The 22,761-nt window shown below is 48.3% G+C and overlaps 1 long non-coding RNA gene across 1 annotated transcript in view; it reads left to right on the top strand.

Moving 5' to 3' along the window:
• LOC114887977 overlaps nucleotides 1-22,110 on the top strand; it is a 51,422-nt gene extending 29,312 nt beyond the window's left edge. The window contains exon 3 of the long non-coding RNA XR_003791663.1: nucleotides 18,093-22,110. This is a non-coding gene — a long non-coding RNA (uncharacterized LOC114887977). The remainder of the gene's footprint in view (nucleotides 1-18,092) is intronic.
• Nucleotides 22,111-22,761: the final 651 nt, after the last annotated feature.

Genomic DNA, 22,761 nt, shown 5'->3' with positions numbered 1-22,761 from the left:
GCATCTTCTAGAACTCTGAGCATGCATTTTAAATTCTACTGCACATCTCATGGCTTCCAAATCCACATTCGTCTCTCTGGGGTGACCTTTGTGAAACGAAAATCAGAATGGAGTTGGTGTTGCTAAGAGAGCTCTCTACAGTGTGGCCGCTGAGGAGGTGAGGCTTACGCATGTCTCAGCCAGGATGGAATCTGAACTTTGGACCGCTTGTCCTAACGAAGACATCCAGAACATCCGCCAGAAACTCAAGATGCTTATCAGACCCTTACCCTACTCATGATAGCCTATCTACTTATCAGACCCCTACCCGGTCCCTTATGAACAAATATTCATTTCTTGTGTTGGAGAACAGCCTCGTGGCTTTTGCCTTTATAAGCCCCTGACTCTTTCGGTTTACCCGAATCTGTGTCTCCCGAATTGCAATTCTTAAGACCCCCAAATAAAGCTCTTTGTTGTTCAAGGCCTTGAGATTGGTTAGTGTCCAACGCCTTCAAGACTCGCACTCCCTCACCTTTCCCGTCCCTGTTTCCACCAGCCCTGCCCTCTGTGCTCCCTGATGCCCGGCCTCTCCCTGACCCCGTTCCTCCCTCTGTGTCCTTCCACGGCTGCCCCCTCGACCTGGAATCCCTGTCTCCCCTCGGCCCCTGATCAGTGGCCTCTCCTGAAGAGTGCCTTCTCTGGAAACTTCTCTAAGCCCCCATCGTGAGCCTACCCCAGTCGTCATCCACCTATGTATTTGGGTTCTCCTGCCATACTATATTATAGTTATTTCCTTTTCCATGTTATATTTTGTCTAACAGGATAACATCTGTGTGTAAATAAATTTTAATCCACAGCCTAGAGCTTTTAGTTAGTATCTGAAGTATCTTGGTCAGGAACTCACTCATCTAGGGTGGTGATCAAACATGAAAAGTTCACCACCCAGAGGAGCTGCAGCAACTTCCAACATCCTTATTGCCGTCTACACCAGAGGCCTTGCTCTTTGGCTAAGGGATGTGGAAGCAATTTTTCACCTCTAGAATGGTCAGTATGCAAAGATACATGGTGGACCAGAAAGACTCGTACAGGCACTGCTGTCCTGTCACGGGCAGAAGAGAGGGAGCCTGAGGCCTCAATCCCACTTGGCTGGGGTCTTCCACTTCCTGGAGGCTTCTGCCATCTGATTTGATTGAGTTGATTTATTGTCAGGATACAGTTGCATTTGCCTCTAGTGAAGCTTTCGTGCAAGGTGTCTGTTGGAGAGCCTGAAAGAACAGAGTGCAGGGACTTCACCAAAATTACGCAACAACTGGAGAGACTGGTTGGGGTTCTACCTGCTTGCTGACAGAAGTTGCTTCACGTTTGGGAATATGGCTCTTATTGTAACACACCACCTGGTGGCGGTGGGGGGGGCGGGTGTTGGCAGGAGGCACCTGCATCCTTCCATGCATCCTGGGTCATTGAAGCCACCGTCGTCCACCAAAAAGGACCCGACCAACATGAAACCAAGTTGGTTTAGTCTGCAATACCTTGTCTCTCCAACTAAAGGTGAGCTTGAGAGCAGGGGCCTATATTCATCTCCTTGGAGACTCCGGCCCCTCCCCCTGCAGCTAGCACCACAGGGGGTGCTTGTACCGAAGGAGCAGGAAAAGGCCAAGACCCTTTATTGCTGAGCCAGCTTTAAAACGTTGAGGACAGACTCAGACATCCAGTCAGCAAATAGGGTCGGGATGAAAACATATAGGAAAACAAAGAATACACAAGAAAGGTACCTTTTTTTTTTTTTTTTTTTTTTTCTTTTGCGGTACGCGGGCCTCTCACTGCTGTGGCCTCTCCCGTTGCGGAGCACAGGTTCCGGACGCGCAGGCTCAGCGGCCATGGCTCACGGGCCCAGCCACTCCGTGGCGCGTGGGATCTTCCCGGACAGGGGCACGAACCCATGTCCCCTGCATCGGCAGGCGGACTCTCAACCACTACGCCACCAGGGAAGCCCTTGATGTTTATTTTAATCTTTATTAGAAGGACCACTTTGGACTCTGTGATGTTTGTGATTCTCTATGGCTTTAGTTTTGTAGACTTAACCCTGAAGAAGTTATTCCACTTTTCCAAAAGCCTCACTTTTTCACTTTCAATTTTATTATTATCAAGAAAATGATTCCTCCGTATTTCTAAAAGAAATCCAGTCAGTCACATATTTTTCTTTGTTTTAAAAACACATTTCCTTTTTAAATAAACTTTTTTATTTTGTAATAATTCTAGTTTTAAAGACAAGTTGCAATACAGAACTCCTATATTTCCTCCATGTGGTTTCCACCAATATTAGCATCTTTCATGATCGTGGTAGGTTTGTCAAAGCTAAGGAATTAACATTGGTCAGTACCGCCGATTAGACTCCAGCCATATTTGGATTTCATCCGTTTGTCCATTAATGTCCTTCAGTTCCAGGATCCAGCCCAGGATCCCACATGGCACTTAGTCTTCACGTCCCCATAGTCTCTCCAGTCTTTGACAGTTTCTCAGTCTTGCCTTGTTTATCACGACCTTGACGGTTCTGAAGTGTGCTGTCAAGATGTTTTGTAGAATGTTCCTTAATTTGGGTTTGTCCGATGTTTCCTCATGATTAGACTAAGGTTCTGGGTTTTGAGGAAGAATACCGACTGGCAGAGTGCCTGAGAGGGATTTTTTTTAGATTCCTCAATGCCTTTAATGCTAATGGGGTGATGTGTATGATGAATTCTCAAAAGGGCAAGCTATTTCTTACAGAAAAAGTTGCAAGGAAAAGATATCAAAAGGTACCTTTCTGCTGTTATAAACATTACCACAGTAAATATCTTGGAATGAGACAATATAGTGAATAATTAAGACTTGTAAAAAATTAATAAACAGAAACCTCAATGAAAAAGAGTCAGGAGCCCAGAGGGTGAGCTCTCACATCCTGTGAGAACAGCAGAACCCAACAGGAAGAAGGAAGACTCCGCTTCTTTCCAGGCCAGGGCTCAGCCAATGAAAAGCCATGGACTCTGTTTACTTTAGCCCTCCCAGCTCCCTTTTCCTCTTTATAAAAGCATTCTCATTCCCTTGCTGTGCAGGGACTTGCCCCCGTAGCTCACCATGGTTGCAGACCCCAAATTGCCATCCTCTGCTGATCTCAAATAAACCCACCTTTGCTGGAGAAATGTATCTGGCAGTCTTTTTGTTTCAGGTCAACAGACAGTAGGCTTTGAACTCGCTCTGTGTGCAAATTCTAGTTCTGGCCCTCCCGAGTACAACTTTGAGCAAGTTCCTTGGTATCTGTGCTGTTTCTTTCTATAAAAGAAGGAATGCGGTGTCCTTGCTGGTGCTTATTATTTATTATTGTAGTAAAATATACGTAACATAAAATTTACCATTTTAACCATTTTAAAGTGTAGAGTTCAGTGGCATTAAGGACATTCACACTTTTGAGTAATTATCATTACCATCCGTCTCCAGAACTCTTTCATCATCTCAAACTGAAATTCTGTATCCATTAAACAGTTCCCCGTTCTGTCTTCCATCCAGGCTGTGGCAACCGCTGTTCTACATTTTGTCTCTATGGATTCGACTATTCTAGGTATAATACTTGTCCTTTTGTGTCTGGTTTATTTCGCTTAGCATAGTGTCTTCAGGGTTCATCTATGTTGTAGCATGTATCAGAATCGAATCCCTTTTTAAGGCTAAATAACATTACTTTGTATGTGTATACCACATTTTGTTTGTTCAGTCATCCGACAATGCCCTTTTGACTTGTTTCCACCTTTTGGCTGTTGTGGATCATGTTGCTGTAAACATTGGTGTACAAATATCTGTTCCAGTCCCTGCTTTCAGTTCTTTGGGGTTTATAACTAGAAGTGGAATTGTTGGATCATGTCACAATTTTGTGTTTAATTTTGGGGGAAAGTGCTCTACAGTCTTCCACAGTGGTTGGACCATTTTACATTTCCACCAGGAAGTGAAAAGTGAGAGTTCGAATTTCTCCACATCCTTGCCAATATTTATTCTCTGGGTTTTTTTGGAGGGGGACATGGGGTGGATAATAGCCATTGTAATTACTGTGAAGTGGTATCTTCATTGTGATTTTGATTTGCATGTGCCTGATCATTAGGGTTGTTGAGCCTCTTTTCATGTGCATATGGGCCATTTGTATGTCCTTGGAGAAATGTCTATTCAAGTCACCTCTTGACCACCAACCACCTCTGTCTTGAGACTCTTGTCTGCCTTTACTTCCAACACCCTGCTTTCCTCCGGTTCTCCCTCCAGCCCTCTGATCAGTCCTCCTTTCTTCTCACGCATTGTGGCAGAGCATCTCACAGTTAGTCCCCTAGAGGTCCCCGACTCTTCCTGTACTAGTTTAGCTCATGCCACCTTCTCAGAGAATCTCATGGCCGATGTGAGATTTGAGGAACTTATTTCCAATGAAGACATCGGGTATTTAATTAATACATTATAAATAAATAAATAAAGAGGTTCAGTTAAAAACCCAGTAAAAAAAAAAGGAAAACTGAATACTAAGAAATACTCAGGTAATCAAAAGAAATCAGGAAGGGCAACAAAGAGAGAGAGGTATCGGATGGGACCAACAGAAAAAAATAGGAAGGTATTAGACTTAAACACAAAGGTCTCAAAAGTTACACTAAGTTTAAGTGGACTAAACACTTCAGTTGAAGGGGACTGTCAGGCTGGATAAAGAAAGCAAGGTCAAACTTTATTCTATTTATAAGAGGCGTATTTTAAATATAAAGGTATAAATAGGTTAAAATTATGGGAAAATGTATACACCAATCGTAAGAAAGCTTGAGTGTCTATATTAATATCTGGATTTCAGACTCGCCTCACCTGCTCCCTCAATCACATATTCCTTGCAATAAATCTCTTAATGTATCTCCTACTAATTCTGTCTCTCTGATTCAACCTTGAATGATAGACACTGATACCAAAACTAGTTAACAACAGGCGGTGCACCCGGCGGACCCACAGATCTGCCCTTGCTTCAGTGGTGTTTGGACGGAACAGACCCAGGGATGCCCCTTCTTCCAGCCTCCGACCACCTTCCAACCTCTCTTCTGAGAGAAATTAAAGAAGATCCAAATAAGTAGGTTGTCCACAGGTTGGAAAGCGATATTGTTATGATGTCATTTCTCCCCATATCGTTCTATAGATTCAATGCAAAATCCCATTCAAATCCAAGAAGGCTTTTATTGTAGAAATTTACAAGCTGATTCTAAAATTTATAAATAAAGGAGACTTCCCTGGAGGTCCATTGGTTGGGACTTTGCCTTTCAGTGCAGGGGGTGTGGGTTCGATCCCTGGTCCGGGAGCTAAGATCCCACATGCTTCATGGCCAAAACACCAAGGCATAGAACAGAGGCAATACTCTAACAAATTCTATAAAGACTTTAAAAATGGTCCACATCAAAAAAAAAAAATCTTTAAAAAAATAAAATTTATAGAGAACAGGGAACTTAGAATAGCCGAACAATTTTGAATGAGATTCAGAAGTTACTATAAATTAACTATAAACTGTCAAGTAGTAACAATTCTGAACAAAATGTCAAGTGTTACTATAAAGGTGCATTAATCAAGAAAGTATGGTATTGGCATAAGGATATACCTAGACATCAGTGGGATTAATAGACCCTCAATGATATATGGTTAGCTTGTATTCTATATAGCTGCCAAAGCAATTCCATGGGGTAAAGTCTCTTCCATACATGGTGTTAGAACAGCTGGATGTCCATATAGAAAAAAATAAATCTTGACCTTACTTCACACCATACCCCAAACTAATTATGAAACCTGAATGTAAAAGCCAAAACTATAAAGGTTTTAGAAGTATGCATAGGAGAATATCTTTGCAAGCTTAGAATAGGCAAAATTTACTCAGATGAGACACAGAGAACACTGACCAATGTTTTCTTTTATGAAGCATTGACTTCATAAAATTCAAATGTCCTGCCCATCAAAAGCCACTGTGAGAAAATTAATAGGTAAGCCATAGATTGGGGAAAAAATTGTGATAGGTAGGTAGATAGGGAATCTATAAATAGATCATAGATAGATAGATAGATAATAGATAGGTAGATAGATAGATGATAGATAGATAGAGACATCTATAGGTAGATACACAGATAGATACCTGACAAAGGATTTGTATTTAGAACATATCAAGAACTTGTGCAACTGAATAATAAAAAGATTTACAACCCAGTAATTGAATAAATGATCCCGATTAAGATACTGAGTTCAGAGTTCACTTTATATATAGTCTCTGGAGGCAAAGAAATGAAAGTTGAATTATACTATGAGAAAATCCACTCCCTCATCAATAAGGCTCTCCAAGCTTTCAAAATAACCACATAAATTCAAGATACAGTATCACAATTCCAGTCACCTTTGGTGCGTTCTATATAGAGGGTCTACACAGACCTTTGGAAAGATTAGCCGGATAACCCTCACGGTTTCCTTAAAGCACAGGTGAGGGAGTGAACAGTTCAGCTTAATCCCATAAAGAGGAAACTGCGGAAGATCTGCTCCTGAGCGGCAGCAACCTTGACTCCAGGCAGACACACAGATGCTCGCCGTCGCCAAGGCGGGACCAGCTCTGCCAGAGCGCGCCTTTCCCACCCTTTCTGATTGACTCACCCGCCCGCCCACTCAGCACTTAATCACGCCCCCCTCTATGTGGAAGTCAGGGCTTGTAGCTTGACTGTGGGCTCTCCTTCGAGGAGCCTCTGGTGACTCATTTCCTGCTCCAGCACAGGCTGGGAGCCCAGGGTCTCCACGCCTGCCCTGTCCTGCGCTCCCCTCCACCTTGCCCACGGCTGCCCTTGACGTTGCTGTAGAGTAACAGTAGTAACGTCTCTCTGCGAAACCCCGGTGTGGACTTCCTGGGCCCCAAAGCTTCACCTTCGTGCCGCCCTCGGAGCCGTCGCGTGTGCTGGTGCCTCACCCGCAATGCCGTTCCCATCCTTCAGCTACCCAAACAGCAGCACCGTTGGTAGCCACCATGTCCATGAGGTCCCCCCCGCATCCTCTCTCCTCCCAGCGCGTCATCCTCTGCGCTCGGGAACTTTACAGTGCGTACCACTCAACAGCTTTGTCCTCCTCGGAGAAGACAAACAAGAAACTTGTAAACACATAAATAAGACAATTCAAAGTACAGAGAGGCGTCGTGAAGAAAATAAAACAGGCTGCTTGACTTGCAAATGAAGTGTGGTGGCATAACCTCTGAGGAGGTGACTTCTGAGGACAGACCTGAGGGATGAAAGGGAGCCAGCCTTGCAAAGATCCCGGGGAGAATGCATCTGCCGGGAGTCACAGCAAGTTCAAAGGCCCTGGGGTGGAATCCTTGGGGCATTTGAGGGAAAGAAAGAAAAGCAGCGTGACTGGGTGGTGGGGGTGAGTGAGGGTCAGTTGCGGGTAGGTGGACCAGGTCCGTTCAGGCGGGGCTGGGGGAGGTGAGGAGAGGCAGGTTGCAACCTAACTGTGGAACAAGGACAGGAGTGAAGGTGGTGTGCTGGGCCGTCTCCTGAGGTCGCCGGGACCCTACTTGTGAGAGGCATTTGGTCTTTTCTTCCACAGCCTCAGGAGCGGAGCTTTATTTGCCAGGCCTTCTGCCAGAAGTTCCACAGGCCACCCTGTTGGAAAGAAATTAGCTCCCATTCAGGGGACGCAGAGAGGGAGCTGCGGACTGAGAAGGCGGTAGACAGAAATCCTTCCCGATAGGCAGGACGGCGGTTAGGAGACAAGGCAGAGAATTTTCTAATAGCTTCCTTCCTCTTGGCTTCTTAGAACTAGAAAACCAGCCTTGCATTTTACATAAATCAGACCGTCAGAAGAAACTCTCAGTCTCTGGGTGATTGAAAAAAAAGAATAGAAATTTCTAATGGCAAATAGGTGAGAAAGTGGAAGAATTCCTGGGTTGGAAGTGAGTGGTTCACAATTCAGTTTCCAGTCCATTAGCACTGAGCTTTGAGAAGCCAGATAAAGGGGTGTGATCGGTGAATTTCCTCTCTCTTCATAATCGTAACCAGAACAACAAGCATGTTTTGAACACACCCTGGGAGCCAGGCACACGTAACGTTAAGTAGCTCACCTGGAAAATTTACAGTCTTCATAACAACCCATTTTTCAGGTGAAGGTCGGGAGGTTGAGGAATGTGCCCGTGATCGTGTACCTGGGCAGCAGAACAGCTAGGACTCAAACCCTGGTTCTCGGCTCTGGGGTCTTAACCCCCGCCGCTGGGTGGCTGTGCGCTTTCAGCACCTGCTCCTGGCCTGCGGGCGCTGGCAGAGCTGCTCCCTGGGCCCGGCAGCTGCCCCGAGGCTGGTCCTGTTCAGGCAGAAGCCGCCACCCCTTGGGGAGCTGGCCGCCACCGTCAGGGCTGAAGCCCGAAGCAGAAGGGAGACCCAGGATTGGCAGAGTCAGGACGATCCCTATTTATGCTCCCCTTAGGGGAAAAGGTGAGGAAATTGTGGTTTTTATGAATGCGTTCACCCTGGCCTCTCGTTGACTGCACACCTGAGCGCACCCAGCCCTCTCCAGAAGCTTCTTCCTAGGGGGTGGCTGAGATGTGAGCAGTGGAGGAGAAATTCCTCACACTGTTTGTTAAAGTAGGTTCCATCTCTTAGGTGGTGTGACCCTCAAGGCTGAGCATTTAGTCTGACCAGAGGCCCTGGACACGTGCTTTTCTAGATCCAAAGATGGAACTGAACTGGTCAGCAAAATCGGTTTAAAATAAGAGCCAGATGTGACAGGGAGGGGCACCCCTGGCGAAGGCAGTTGGCCCCCAGACAGTCCCATGGGTTGGTGCTCCTCCAGGTGTGCCGCCTCCAGATGCTGGCACCACATGGCAGGCCCGGGACCCTGATGTGCCTCTGTGTGGTGGGTGGAACTGAGGCCCCCAAAACGTACGCCCAAGTCCCAACTCCCAGAACCTGTGACTGTAGACTTAACCTGGGAAAAATGCCTTCGCAGATGTATTTAAGTTTAAGATCTAGAGATGAAATCACTTTGGATTTAGAGTGGGTCTGAAGTCCCATGACAGGTGTCCTTATAAGAGCAGAGATCCTTATAAGAGCAGAGAGAGGTCTGGGACACGGACACACGGGGGAGAAAAGGCACGAGAAGATGAAGCAGAGGCTGGAGTGGTCAGCCCAAGCCAAGGCAGCTGGGAGAGGAAAGCAAGGGTCCTCCTCTGGAGCCTCCAGCGGCTGCATGGTCTGACCAACACCTTGAGTTTGGACTTTTGGCCTCCAGAATCATGGTGGAGAGAGGGGAATCTCTGTCGTTCTAAGCTGCCAGTTTGTGGTCATTAGTTAAGCATCCCTAGAAACTGACAGAAGGTTCTACTGCCCCTCGTCATGAGGCCTGACTCACTAGCTACACTGCACCCGCTCCATCCCCAGGGCAAGGGGTTCCCTATTTCCGGGAGAAATGCAACCGAGAAGGGGAGGCCACCTCTGTCCAGTGTGCTGTCCCTTGTAGCAGAGCCCTGGGCAGGAGGCGGACGCTGGCCGTGGTCCAGCTTCAGAAAGGCCCCCGCTCGGCACTGGGGTGGACCCCTCCTCCCTACCGCACTCTGGGCAGCTTCTGGGGGGTCCGGCCAGGCCCCTCGACCCTGCTGGGGGGTGCGGGGAGGTGGGGCGCAGGTCGGTTTGTCTTTGCTGATTCCCTCTCTTCTCTTCTTCCCTCTCTTCTGGAGCTTGAGGCTCCAGAGTCACCCGGGGGTTCTCCCGGCCCTTCTCCGAACGGGCCCTGATGGAGCCGCCGCGTCCACGTCGCACAGGCCCGTTTTCCTCGTTGACCCACCTTGAGTGTTGAGTGATTCCAGTTTCTTTGGTCGCCTGTTTACCAGCAAGTCCCACAGAGGGCTAATCCCATCTTTCCGTGTGGGTTTTTCTAGTTTCACTCTAAGGACAGTCTCCAGGTTCTCGAGGGCGGGAGACACCTCATGGTCGGGGCTCCGTGGGGACATCCACCAGGGGACAGGCTGGTCCTCTGCGAGCCGAGTAGCCACAGCGAGATGCCAGAGGGATGGGCAGGTTCGTCCTTACTGCTCCTTTTCTTCTGTGTCTGTGTGTCTGTGTGCGTGTGTGCGTGTGTGAGACTGTGTGTGTGTGTACACGTGTGTGTGAGACTGAACGTGTGTGTGTGAGGGACTGTGTGTGAGACTGAATGTGTGTGTGTGTGTGTGTTGAGGTAGGAGCCAGTCACTCGCCACCACAGTTTCTTCTCACTAAATGAAGGGGGACTTTGAAGTTCTTACTCTTTTTCCTGTCAGTGCTAAAACGCTGAGATCCTGTGGAGCTCGTCCCAGGAGAATTTAAAACCAGAACCAGCGAGCCCGCGGGTGCTTTCAGCAGCTGCAGCTTACAGAGCGCTCCAAACCCACAAGAGAAAGAACGCTTTCGGGTCCCCTTCCTCTTCCACTGGCGCCTGCAGCAACCAGCGCCTTCGGCACAATCTCCTGCTCCCTGTGAGGCACCGCTCTTGTGGTGTGGTTTCACAGCTGTCCTTGAGCCGCCCTCCAGCTGGTGAGGCTGCCGCCTGCAGCGCGGGCCTGAGGCCGGTGCGAGCTTCGCCCTCGGCCCGGGAGGCGAGTTCCCAGGCGGCCCCCTCGCGGCTCAGTGCCCCCTTTCCTTGACCACGGTAAAGAAGGACAGTAAAGCCAAGGACTTGCGTTGCAGAAAGAAATAGACCCAGGGGCGTGCAAGAGCAGGAAACGCCGTGATGAGGGCTCCGCGGCACATCTGCGCAGCTCCATTTCATTCACTCCTGGATCCCCAGTGGTCCCACCATCCCAGACTCTCAGGATGTCGGAGGAGTTGGGATCACTCGCGTGAAGATGTTGTGGCCTCACGTGCCAGCCCTCACGGGAGGGCTTTGCGCTACTTTCCCTGCCGTTCCTCCTTTGCTCTGTCTGCCCTGTGTCTGTGGATGTGGTTCGGGGAGCGGGGAGGGCAGGTGAGTAGGGATTGATCGCCCAGAAACGGTCCTTCTTATGACGCTGGGCCCCCCTTTGGTCTTGTCAAGCTCCATCCAGTGGAAAGACCAGCCCAGGTACGGACCCCACCCAGTGGTTTATGGGGGTTGATGGGTAACTCTGGTTCCCAAGACACACAAGGCAGAGGCCAGAGGGACAGCCTGGGAGGATGTATTGGGCTGGCCAAAAAGTTCGTTCGGGGTTTACGGCAACACCCGAACGAACTTTTTGGCCAGCCCACTACAGTCAGATGCGGTCTAAGAAGAGTCCAGCTGCGACGTCGTCCACTAGGCGCCTTCACTAATTCATTCCGCTTGAGAAACAGTGACTGTGTGCCTTCCGTGTGCCGGCCCTCGTTCAGGATGCTGGCGGGCGCGCCGGTGAACAAACCCGCCGTGGATCCTGCTCTGGACCCAGGCGGTTGGCTTCCTTTCCTAATGCTGAGGAAGTGCCCAGGCAGGAGAACGCGTCTGTCTCCTCCCCGCCCCAAGTGTGTGGATACGGGGGTTCAGTGGCTGCCCCAGCTCCCACGTTTGAGCGCCCCATCTCCACCTTTGGTCTGCAGGGAGCCAGAGCTGCACCACCCCTGCGCCCAGCAGGCTTCTGGCCCCGGGCCTGGCCTTGCTCTTTCAGGCGTACAGCACCCTCTGTTGGTGACCCACATGTAGTACCCTGGCCTTCAGCTGGGACACCGTGCAGCCCTGGTAGCCTTTTCTGCTCATCTGAGCCCGGTGTGTGCTGTTCACCCATCCAGCCATCTATCCATCCGTCCAAACAGCCACTGCTGAGTGCCAGACCCTGTCCGAGGGGGTGAGGATATAAAAATGTAAAGATAAATTTTCTGTCTTCATCACAAGGTAAATTTTCAGTCTTCTCACAAGTTTCAAGTTCAGCTCCGTTCCCCTGAATGAGGATCCCAGTGCTGGTGGCTGGATGGGGCCTGGGGTACATTCCAGGTCCCATTATCTCTTTCAGAGGATGTGGCCTGAGGGTCCTCTCGTCAAGTGGACCCTTCGTGGTTGTCCTGTGCGTCCTACAGTTTCCCAACCTAACTGGGCAGATCTGTCCCCACTCTGACTCTGTGCTACATGTAGAATAATGGGCTTAATCCCCCTGGGGGGGCAAACTCCTATCCCCCAAAACTACCTCCCCCGCCCCCGCCGCCCTGGAACTCCTCCCTTCCCCTCCCTAAATGGGAGCCCACTGGCCATGGGCGTGAGCAAAGACGGGCAGGTCCCAATCAGGATCTCCTGCCACCTTCCCTCCAGCCACCCACTGCCACTGGGCTCTCTGTGCACCTGCTCATCCCCACCTTCAGGATGCTGGTCCGCCACCAATCCCTCCATCTTCTAAAGGCAAATGCACAAACCTTGACTCTCAGCGGTGACCGTGGGGAAACTCACACTCCCTTTCTTGCACCAGCAAGTCTGAGAAAAACGCAGGCGTTGTGGCATGGGGCCCCCCAGAGGCCAGCAAGGGTTACCACATGCCCTCAAAGTGAAGACAGCCTCTCTCCTCAGAGGGACCAGCCTTTCAAGTACAGAGTGTTTCTCGCCGGCAGAAACACAGGGCCCAAGATTTTTTCTGTCTTTCTCTTCCGGTATTTCTGCGGTTTAACTCTTTTTAAAAAATATTTTATTATGGTTGATTTACAATGTTGTGTTAGTTTCAGGTGTACAGCGAAGTGGATCAGTTATACATACACATATATCCACTCTTTTTTAGATTCTTTCCCCATGTAGGTTATTACAGAATATTGAGTAGAGTTCCCCGTGCTAAACAGTAGGTCCTTGTTATTATCTGTTTTATATATAGTAGTGTGTATATGTTAACCCCAATCTCCTCATTTATTCCTCCCTCCACCCCGGTTTAACTCTTTTTAAGCTTTTGTTTCAATATAGCAGCTTGAATTCATATATTATACAGTTCATATATATGAATATATATTCATATATTCCTGTGTATGAATATATACAATTCATATGTTTATATATTATATGAATTATATATTATACAATTCATCCTGGAATTCATACATTATACAATATGTAATATATGAATTCATATGTGATATAATTCACCATTTAAAGTGTATGATTCAGTGGTTTTAGTATATTCAGAGTCTTGTAACCATCACCACAATCAACTTTAGAACCTTTTCCTCCCCCCAAAAAGAAACCTGTCACCCCCATTAGCTGTCACCCCCCACTTCCCCCCGAGCATGCCGAGCCCCTGGCAACCACACACCTACTTTCTATCTCTGTGGATTTGCCTATTAGGGATAACTCGTGTTATTGGAATCACATAATATGTGGCCTTTTGTGTCTGCCTGGCTTCTATCACAAAACAAGCTTTTTCTCCTTATTTCATCTGCAATTTAATTAGACTGATAATACAGCCCATCAACCTAAACGGGACACTTGTAGAGTGAGAGCGGTGCTCTTGATAATTACCCTGTGACATCAGGCATACACATGGGCCACCCCTAGTCAACGTGGCAGAGGCGTGGGCATCCTGCCTTCAACTGAAAATGGCTGCACCTCACATCCACCGTGAAGCCACCTGCCTCCCCTTCCCTAAATCAAAATTCCCAAATCACCCTCAGCAACCTCGGGTCTCACCAGGAACTGAAGTTAATTTACTTGTAGAGTTGCTAATGCTCTGTTCATAGCTGAAGCGTGCTCGTGATTTATGGGAGAAATAAGACTCATGTCCCCCAGAGATGAAAACTGGCAGTTGTATTTTTCATCCTGGAAGCATGAAATTTGACTGCACAGGCTGCAAACTGCAAAGGAAAGCAGGCGCAGAAAACACAGCTTTGTCATGACAAACGTGAAAGGGATGGCATGAACTGCGGGCCTTCAGAATGAGCCTCTCGGAGGCTTCACTGGGTGGGTCGCACGTCGCAGCTCTGAAAAGGGCAGCATAACTATTCATTGTTGGGCTGTTAAAGGCACCTGGCTTGGTGTCATCTCTCGCTGCGCCTGTCCCTCCCAGGTTCTTTTATGTACTCTCAGAAAATGTTTTCAGTGTTCGTAAACCAATGAAAAATTTATTATTTTTACATTATAAGTATCTGCTGGGTGGAGATAGAAGTTATGCCTTTAGGACAACAGCTTCTCACGGTCGCTGCTGACTCATGAGCACGCGGTACGGTTCAGAAGTAGATGTGTTTAACTATCGATGCCTGCCCCTCACCCCGCCTTGCCGCAGTAAGGCGTTATGAAATAAGGAGATCTCTACCACCAAACACCTGCATCACTGTCATCAAACGAGCATTGATGGTCCCCCCACATGCAAGATGCTCTGCACCATGCTGACGGGGCTGCAAACAACATATACTCGGGCTGCCCTGGAACGCTACACACAAAGACACAATTATATATAGTAACCAAGAAGTCATCTTCTCCAAATCTCTGGCTCCCATCATGCCCCTGCCTCAGCCTCGAGCCTAAATTCTCTAAGGAACCGAGTGATGTTTCTGTGATTTGTGTTCTGAATTCACTACCCAGGTCGATTGAGGGCCACCTGTCACAGTGTGGCCAGGGATCACCCCCTGTGGAAGCTGGTTTTGATTCCCGCTATTCAGATGCAGGGAACGTCCTTGGAGCCAGACGTTGCGTCTAGACGCTTCCAAGCCAAGGAGGACCCTCATACCAGTCCGGTTCTGGGCCCCAGATGCCCATGTGCTCCTCTGGTGTCCCAAGCAGCTTTTGTTTGTGTGTGTTTTGTGTCTGAGCTCATCCATCTGGCTCCCCTTCTGCCACCTTTTCTTCTGTTTACACCCACAATCTCAATTTGTCTTCCAGCTCTTTCCAAACCAATTAGGCTATGGACAGATTTAGTCCATTTCTAGGCCAGATGCTCAAATACATCCTTTTCTGCATTAAAAATAATCGAAGTAGGCTCCCAGCCAGCTGCAGGATTTACAGACCCTTGAAATTCTAGGAGAAATCCGCAGAAATCTTTCTGATTCTGGCGCAATCCCCACATTCATTCAGCAGGGGGAAAAAAAGGCATTGATTTCATGGGAGCGTGGAAAGCATCTTAAGTGTTGGTCAGAGCACCCAGTCTCTCACAGTCAGAAGATCTGGCCTGGACCACCTGGTACATTTCTTTCCCGATGCGATGTTCCTCTCCAGTGAGGTCACGCACCGCTCCTGGGCAGGGCAAGCCGCTTCTCCCAGCATTTGTGTATCCATCCCCTCCAGCCGGGGAAGCTGGGGTTTTCTTGTCAGCACTATGCTCTCCACTTTGTTGCTTATTCGGGTGCTGTTTATACAGATACGTCATATTCTCTATGTGTGTCGCGTGTTTAAGCTAGGACCATCATTTCTCACCTCATCTTAAAGCTTCAGGAAAGGGTTTGCTGATGAAATGGGTATGGTGTTCCAAGGAGAAAAAGCTCACGTCATCATGCCCAGGGGAGGAAAACAATTCCTTAGCTGGAGCCCAGCGGAGAGCTTGCAGAGCAGGTGTTCGTGCCTCCGGGAAGAAAATCATGCGATGTTGCGGGTTTCCTTGCTGACGGGAGAGCTGCCCACAGGCAGATACCTCCTGGCCATTCGTGCCCACACGGAGGCCTCCCTCGGCTTCCTGGGGAGAAAAGCCAGTGTCAGAATCCAGTGTGCGAAAGACTCCAGCCTACTCCCAGGAACCTCAAGTAGGTGTCGTAGGTGAGGCCCCGGAATCTGCAGGTGAATTGGATGCAGGAGGTGCCAGCTGCAGAACCTGGCCGTGCTGTACCATGGCCTCCCTGGATCCCCCAGGATGCTGAGCTCCAAGCACAGGTGCTGTCATGCTGCCCGGAGGTCCAGTTGGGAGCCTCAAGGGTTAGAGCAGAGCGGGGACACATCATTCCTGGGGGCCAGCTGGAGCACCCTGCGTGCAGCCCACGGGCACCGTGAAGGGCCCCTCATCAAACGTACAGGCAGAGAAACGCTGTCCCAAGTCACCCCACAGGAGCCATGGGTCCAAGCGTCGGAGGAAAAGAGAGGGATCAAATGTCACCCACGATTGTCCCAACACCTTAGGTTAACCCCGAAGGTCAAGGCTTCTCAAACAAAACCAGCTCTCATTTATAGATTGAGACTGACATTGCCCCTAACTACGTTCTATACTGTATGTATGAGCCGCTTGGTGTCATTTACTGAGCATTTACTCTGGGCCACAAGGTGGGGGGGTCCTTCCTGTGGGAGGAGATGGCGTGTGAAGACCCTGAAGAGGACGGTGCTCCCCCCGCCAACCCCACCATCGCTCTCTCCTCAAAGTGTGGTCCGAGGCTGGCAGCGTCAGCATCACCTGGGGGGAGCGTGTTCGAAATGCAGGCTCTCAGGCCCCCAGCCCCTCTGAGTCAGAGTCTGCCTTCTAACCAGACCCCCAGGTGACTTGAAAGCAAGATAACAATTGAGATGCACCATTCCGCTCCTCTGAGGACCCATGGAGGCTCCCATCTCCCCATCAGTGATGCTTTTTCTTGTTTCTGTCTGAACAAATAAATGTGCCTCAGCCCATAGTTTTTTTTTTTTTTTTTTTTAAAGGCACAAGCCCAGATTCCTATTAATAAATGAATTCCAAGTGAGCGATTTCCAAAGCCAGAGGGGACACGGCATGGCTGAGCTCCGGGGGGAACGGGCGGCGTCTGCAGCAAACGGCACCATCCCCAGCACCTCCCAAGGTGTTTTATAAACGGCCAAATCTGTCCCCTTATTAAACAGCCGCCCCCAAGCCCCCAGCCATAGAAACACAAGGCCTGCGTTTCCTGACGCTATGGACTTGGACGGGGCCTCCTCTGCGGCGGGGAAGCCAGTGGCAACGGGAGCCTGCAGGGACCCGGCTCTGTCCCCTGCTCTGAACGCAGGCATGTTGGAGGCTGATGGGGGTGTGCCCAGGATGGAGCCATCGGCCGAGCTGTGACAGGCCTCCAGTCTTCCAGACTGCTGGTCTGACACTCCATCCAGAATAAAGCAGGCTTGAGTTTTACCAGCTCCCTTGAGTGACAGATTAAGTGTGGCCCATTGGACGGAGTGCTCGTCTCAGGCTGGCGGGGAGAAGGCTTCCGTGCCGGCCTCAGGGCTGGAGCTACTGTGCCTTAACCATCTGTCTACAGCGGTGGCATCGTCCTCACCTCCCACCTGTTCTACCAAAAAGTCAAGGACCCTAGGGACCGGATTTCAAACACTTCCCTGTGGCCCGGGCCACATCCATAAGTTCTAAGGATGTCATCTAGTCCTGATACAGACTTGCTTGGTATGGGTCTCCTGCGGTTGCTATAATCAGTATTAGAATCAAGGTTAGAAGTCGTTGCTGAGAAGTGGCGGCGAGGAAGGAGGCTTGTCAACGAGCCCATCAGCGTCTGACGCAGAAACGGCTGCAAAGGAAAATTATTTGCTGAGTCCTCAGCCTCAAAGTGGTGACAATGTTAACTCTCTCGCAAGGCTTTTTAGAGGAGCAGAGGAGGAAACGTAAATGAAATTGCCTCGTGCGTATTAGGTATGTGGTAAATGCTTGTAGGATCTGGAACCTTCCTCTTTACCACTGAGTAGAACATGGAATAGGGAAAATCCATTTTGGAGTCAATCCCCAAGGCTGGGTTTCCGGCACACGACGTGGGTATCACTTGAAGGCGATTTGACCCAAAGGTATTAGTGTTCATGGCGGAGCTGTGCTGTGTTTACAGGGGGCCCTGATGCAAGGCAGAGGCTCAGCTCTGTCACAGCCTCATCAGGAGACAGTGGAAACTCAAACACTATGGATTCTTTCCTGCCAGGCTTTTTTTTATTATTATTTTTTTATTGGAGTATAGTCACTTTACAATGTTGTGTTAGTTTCTGTCGTACAACAGAGTGAATCAGCTGTACGTATACATATATCCCCTCTTTTCTGGATTTCCTTCCCATTTAGGTCACCACAGAGCACTGAGGGGAGTTCCCTGTGCTGTACGTAGGCTCTCATTAGTTATCTATTGTATACATAGTTGTGTATATATGTCAGTCCCGATCTCCTAATTCATCTCATCCCCCCATCCCCCCTTGGTATCTATACATTTGTTCTCTACATCTGTGTCTCTGTTTCTGCTTTGCAAATAAGTTCATCTGTATCATTTTTCTAGATTACTCAGCTATAAAATGGAACGAAGTTGGGCCGTTTGCAGAGACGTGGCTGGACCTAGAGACTGTCATGCAGAGTGAAGTAAGTCAGAAAGAAAAACAAATGCCGTAAAATACCGCTCATATGTGCAATCTGCCAGGCTTTTCTGGAACACCAAACCCCCTTGATCTGTCTACCTTCCCACCTGTGGGCTCACATAAGCAAGTAGAGGGCAACCTTCCCCATGGGAGGTGTTACCTAAGGCAGGGCCAGCTGTGTGGACAACTTGGGATTTTCCCGCGGGCAGGTTGGTACCACATCCTGTCAGCCAGGCCTGTTCTCCTGCTTTTTACAGGGAAACAGCTGCCTTCTTGTGCCCAGCCTCTCCCAACAGTGTGTCATCACAGGCCACTCCTGGGCTGCTAGGTTCTGTGTGGTGGTCAGAGGCGACCAGCGGCCCCGCTCAAGAGAATTTAATTCTCACCGTATGTGTAAGGGCCGACTCAGTAATTTTGCAAGCATTGTTTAAGTATTTGGGAACGTTTTGTTCATTAGACAACCAAAGTGCTTAAAAAGAAAATTAAACATTTTTCGTTATAAAAGCACTATGAAATGTCCAAGGGAATTTAATTAGCCAAAAGTTCTAAAGTCCTTTTGTAAACAATTACTTGAATTTAAATAGATTTCTAAGCGAAATCATAAGATTTGTTAAGTTCGACTGAAAAGCTTGGGAAAACCTGGGTTTTACAATGCGTTACTTTAAAAAAAAAATTGAACACTGTATTCATTTTTAACACCAAAGTCGCCTGTTTTGGTACTCAGTCTCCTTTCAGGACCGCAAAAAGCATGCAACGGCAAAGGTGCATAGGAGAAACCGGGTGATGTGTTTCCCCAGGGAAACATGATTTTTCTTACCTGTTCTGAGTCTTATTCTTTTCCCACTGGATCTGGTTTTGCCCTTTGAGGGAGAGAAGAAAAATGTGAATTCAGTGTGTTGCCAGAGACGGACGATTTCACACGCTGAGCTCTATTTTTCTGCCAGAAAGTAATTCCTTCCTCCCTATCTCCTCCTAATAGATGATCTTCCATCTCGATTCTGTCTCCCTGAGATATCTCATCTACTTCTGGATCCCAAAGCTCTGTGACTTCTCTTCCAAACACTGGGCCCCTGACTCAGATACTAGCTGTCCCTAGGATGGGATGCTGTCATCTCGAATTCAGCACATCTCTGTGATCTCCTGTGCCTCCTTTTTCATGTCACCCGGCTCAGAACCTCGGGCATCTTTGATGTCTTTGCCGTGGACCACTTTTATTTAATAAGACCATTCGTTCTTAGAATTTCCTTACCATCGCCATTACTGTTAGAGGCCAAGTCCTTACTTCCAGACCACAAGAACTTTTTTTTGGAGGGAGGGGGATTTTTTTGGATTGATATATAATTCACATCCCATTGAAATTCACTTGCTTAAAGTATACAGTTCTGTGTGTGGTTTTTACTACATCCTCAGGTATGTACAAATATAACCACCACCCACCCCCAGAACACGTTCATCATCCCCCAGGGAAATCCTGAACAATGACTTTTGAATGAGCCTTATTGCTGACGGTCTTTGCACTCAGTTAAATATATCTAGAGGTGGTTTGAGGATTAAGCCATGTTCAGTTCAAATGCTGAGAGCGCCATGTTGTCCTTAGCTGAGGTGGCTGTGGTGTCATGGCTCTGGGCTCTGAACCCCAGGAATACGACATACTATTTTTGTGGCCTTAATATTTCCTGTGCCCAGTTTTATCATCTGTAAAATAGGATAACAGTGGTACAGTACGAGAATAAGATAAACTGGCAAGATGTGAGCAATCAATGGACATAAGTTGTTATTTTATAAACTTCTCATCCAACCATACAACTTTAATGCATCTTCTTAGAATTTTAATTTTGAGATGACTGTCAATTCACATGCCATTGCAAGAAATCATACAGAGAGATTACTCAGTTCTCCCCAGTGATACCATCTTGAAAAACGATTGTCCAAATCACCACCAGAAAATTGACATTGATGCGGACAAGATACAGAGCATTTCTGCCATGACAAGGGTGCTTCACGTTGCCCTTTCATAGCTCCCCAGTCACTCCTTAGCCCCTGGAAATTCTGAATCTGCTCTGTTTTATCATTTCAATCATGTTAAGTCAATGCGACCATAGGGTAGTTGGGATTGACTTTCTTCACTCAGCACAATTCCCTTGAGCTCCACCCAAGCTGCTGTTTGTAGACACTGGATTCACTTTCATTGCCAAGTAGTGCCCTTCGCTGTGGGTGGACCACACGTTGTTTGACCGTCTGCCCACAGAAGGTTTCCAGATTTTCACCATGACAATAATGCATATTTTATTCAGACTTCACTGCTGAGAAAGAACTCTTTCGTAGATCTCACCTGTCCAATACAATAGCTCTGGGAGACAGACCAGGCCATGTTAGCCTCACTTTATAGTGAGAAAACGGATTTGCCCAGTGTCACATAGGTTGTGCATGACAGAGCTGTCCCTCAGATCACCTGAATAAGTACGCTGTGCTTTTTTTTTTTTCACCATATCACTCTGCTTCCTTTATAAACTCATTCATTCAACAAACGTTTCCAGAGTGCCTGAGCTCCAAGAACACAAAAATGACAAGACACTGTCCTTACAGAGCGTATGTTAGAGGGCAGTCAGAAATTCAGATAACAAAATAACAACCCAGAAAGGTAATGACTGTGATGCTCAAGGTGGGAAAAGAGAAGATGTGTTTGGATATGTGTTTGGGGGCAGCCTCACCAGGTCCCTGCACGTTGTGGGCATGGGAGCTGGTGACAGTATCATGCAGTTGAAGGCAGTGGTATGTGTGTGCTGCTGTATAGAAGGTTCTGCTGAAATTTCCCGTGGAGTGTGACAGTTCCCTGAAGGTCATTGGCTGAGGACAGATGCAGGCTGGGACCAGATATTCTAATTTCTGTGACTATTCGAGTCCCCAGAATAAGCAGAGCCTTGTACGCAGAGACCCAGAGAAATACAACTTTCCTCGGGTGGCTTCCGCAAGAGGAGGAGAGACATTTGCATTTGCCAAGAGACCCGGACCTCAGACCCTGGAGAAAAAGGGACCCTAAGAAAAGCACTGGGTCCACACAGGAAACGAGCCCCAGGGCTTCTCAGACCCACACCGCGTCTCCAGGACAGCACACAGCAGTGGAATTCCGGCCACCAGTTTCAGAAATGACGCTGAGAGCAAGCCTGTCTTCACAAAGCTAGTCATCGTGTTGGGGAGACAGACCAACAGACACACGCGACGTACACAGTGTGACGGGTGCCATCCCAGGGCCCACAGGGTGAGCGCAGAGGACATGTGACAGCCCAGCAGAACGGTGCTGCAGGGCAGACAGGACATTTGACGGAATGTGGGAAGAGTTAAGAGCTAAGGCATGGCACCCCTTATCAAGTTTGTTGCCCACGGCCTCCCACGCCGTTCCTATCCCACCAACATTAAAGAGAAAGCAAGCGCCCTGGATTTCCCAGCTGGGCAGGACCCAGCTACTTTAGGTCACAGCCCTGCCCTCGGGGGCTTATTCTCCACAGTTATTGGCTGGCCTCTGAAGCACCCTTCCTCTGCTGCAAGAAAAGGGCTCTTGTTTGCTGCTGAATGGCTTCGTCAGCCTGCTTCCTGCCCACATCAGCTTGGAAGCCCAGAGGCTTCTTCTCGTTTTTGAACCACCTCCGCCCCTTTAAGTTCAAACTGATGACGCCGCCATCAGTTCAAACCGTATAAACATGGTGTGGGTTTCCCCGGAATCAGGAGGAGTTTATAAAAGTCACACTCACAAATATTTTGAGATGGGTCCCTGTCTGGCTTGGGATTAGATTTAGAATGCTGTAGGATAACACCCTTAAGAGTCTTAGAAGTCTTTTGACCAGCTGAGAGGTCTCGGAGACATGCCACTAAATATTCCTGAAATCGTAAAAGAGAACCACATCCTTGAGAGGACCTTTTTTTTTTTTTTAATTTATTTATTTATGGCTGTGTTGGGTCTTCGTTGCTGCGTGCAGCCTTTCTCTAGTTGCAGCGAGCGGGGGCTACTCTTCGTTGTGGTGCACGGGCTTCTCATTGTGGTGGCTTTTGTTGCAGAGCATGGGCTCTAGGCACGTGGGCTTCAGTAGTTGTGGCTCACGGGCTCAGTAGTCGTGGCTCACGGGCTCTAGAGCGCAGGCTCAGTAGTTGTGGCGCATGGGCTTAGTTGCTCCGCGGCATGTGGGATCTTCCCAGACCAGGGCTCGAACCCGTGTCCCCTGCATTGGCAGGTGGATTCCTAACCACTGGGCCACCAGGGAAGTCTTAGAGGAACTTTTACCCTAAGGCCATCTTATTTTGAGAACAATTTGCCTTCTGGAAAGGCTGGGAGTGTGAAGCAGTTTAATTTTGAACCCAGAAAATCCTGGCTTCTTTATATATTCTCTAAATTATATTTGAAAACTGAAAAATTCTTCTTCTAGTTCATTTCTCTTTAATCTGTCCCTTATCTGCTGAAAGAAATCAATTGACACTTTCAACCTTCTTCCCAAAACTTTCTTAGCCAAATCGCTATCCATTAGCTATGGCTGGTTTTATTTTCCACATTTCCACATTTGTCACAGTTGAGCAGGTGACAGCTTTGCTAAACTTTCCACC

Source organism: Monodon monoceros, unplaced genomic scaffold, assembly GCF_005190385.1.
Source record: "Monodon monoceros isolate NGI ecotype Baffin Bay Population unplaced genomic scaffold, NGI_Narwhal_1 Super_Scaffold_8, whole genome shotgun sequence".
Lineage (NCBI taxonomy): Eukaryota > Metazoa > Chordata > Mammalia > Artiodactyla > Monodontidae > Monodon > Monodon monoceros.
The sequence above is the reverse complement of the archived record's forward strand: the minus strand, read 5'-3'. Positions and strand labels throughout refer to the sequence as shown.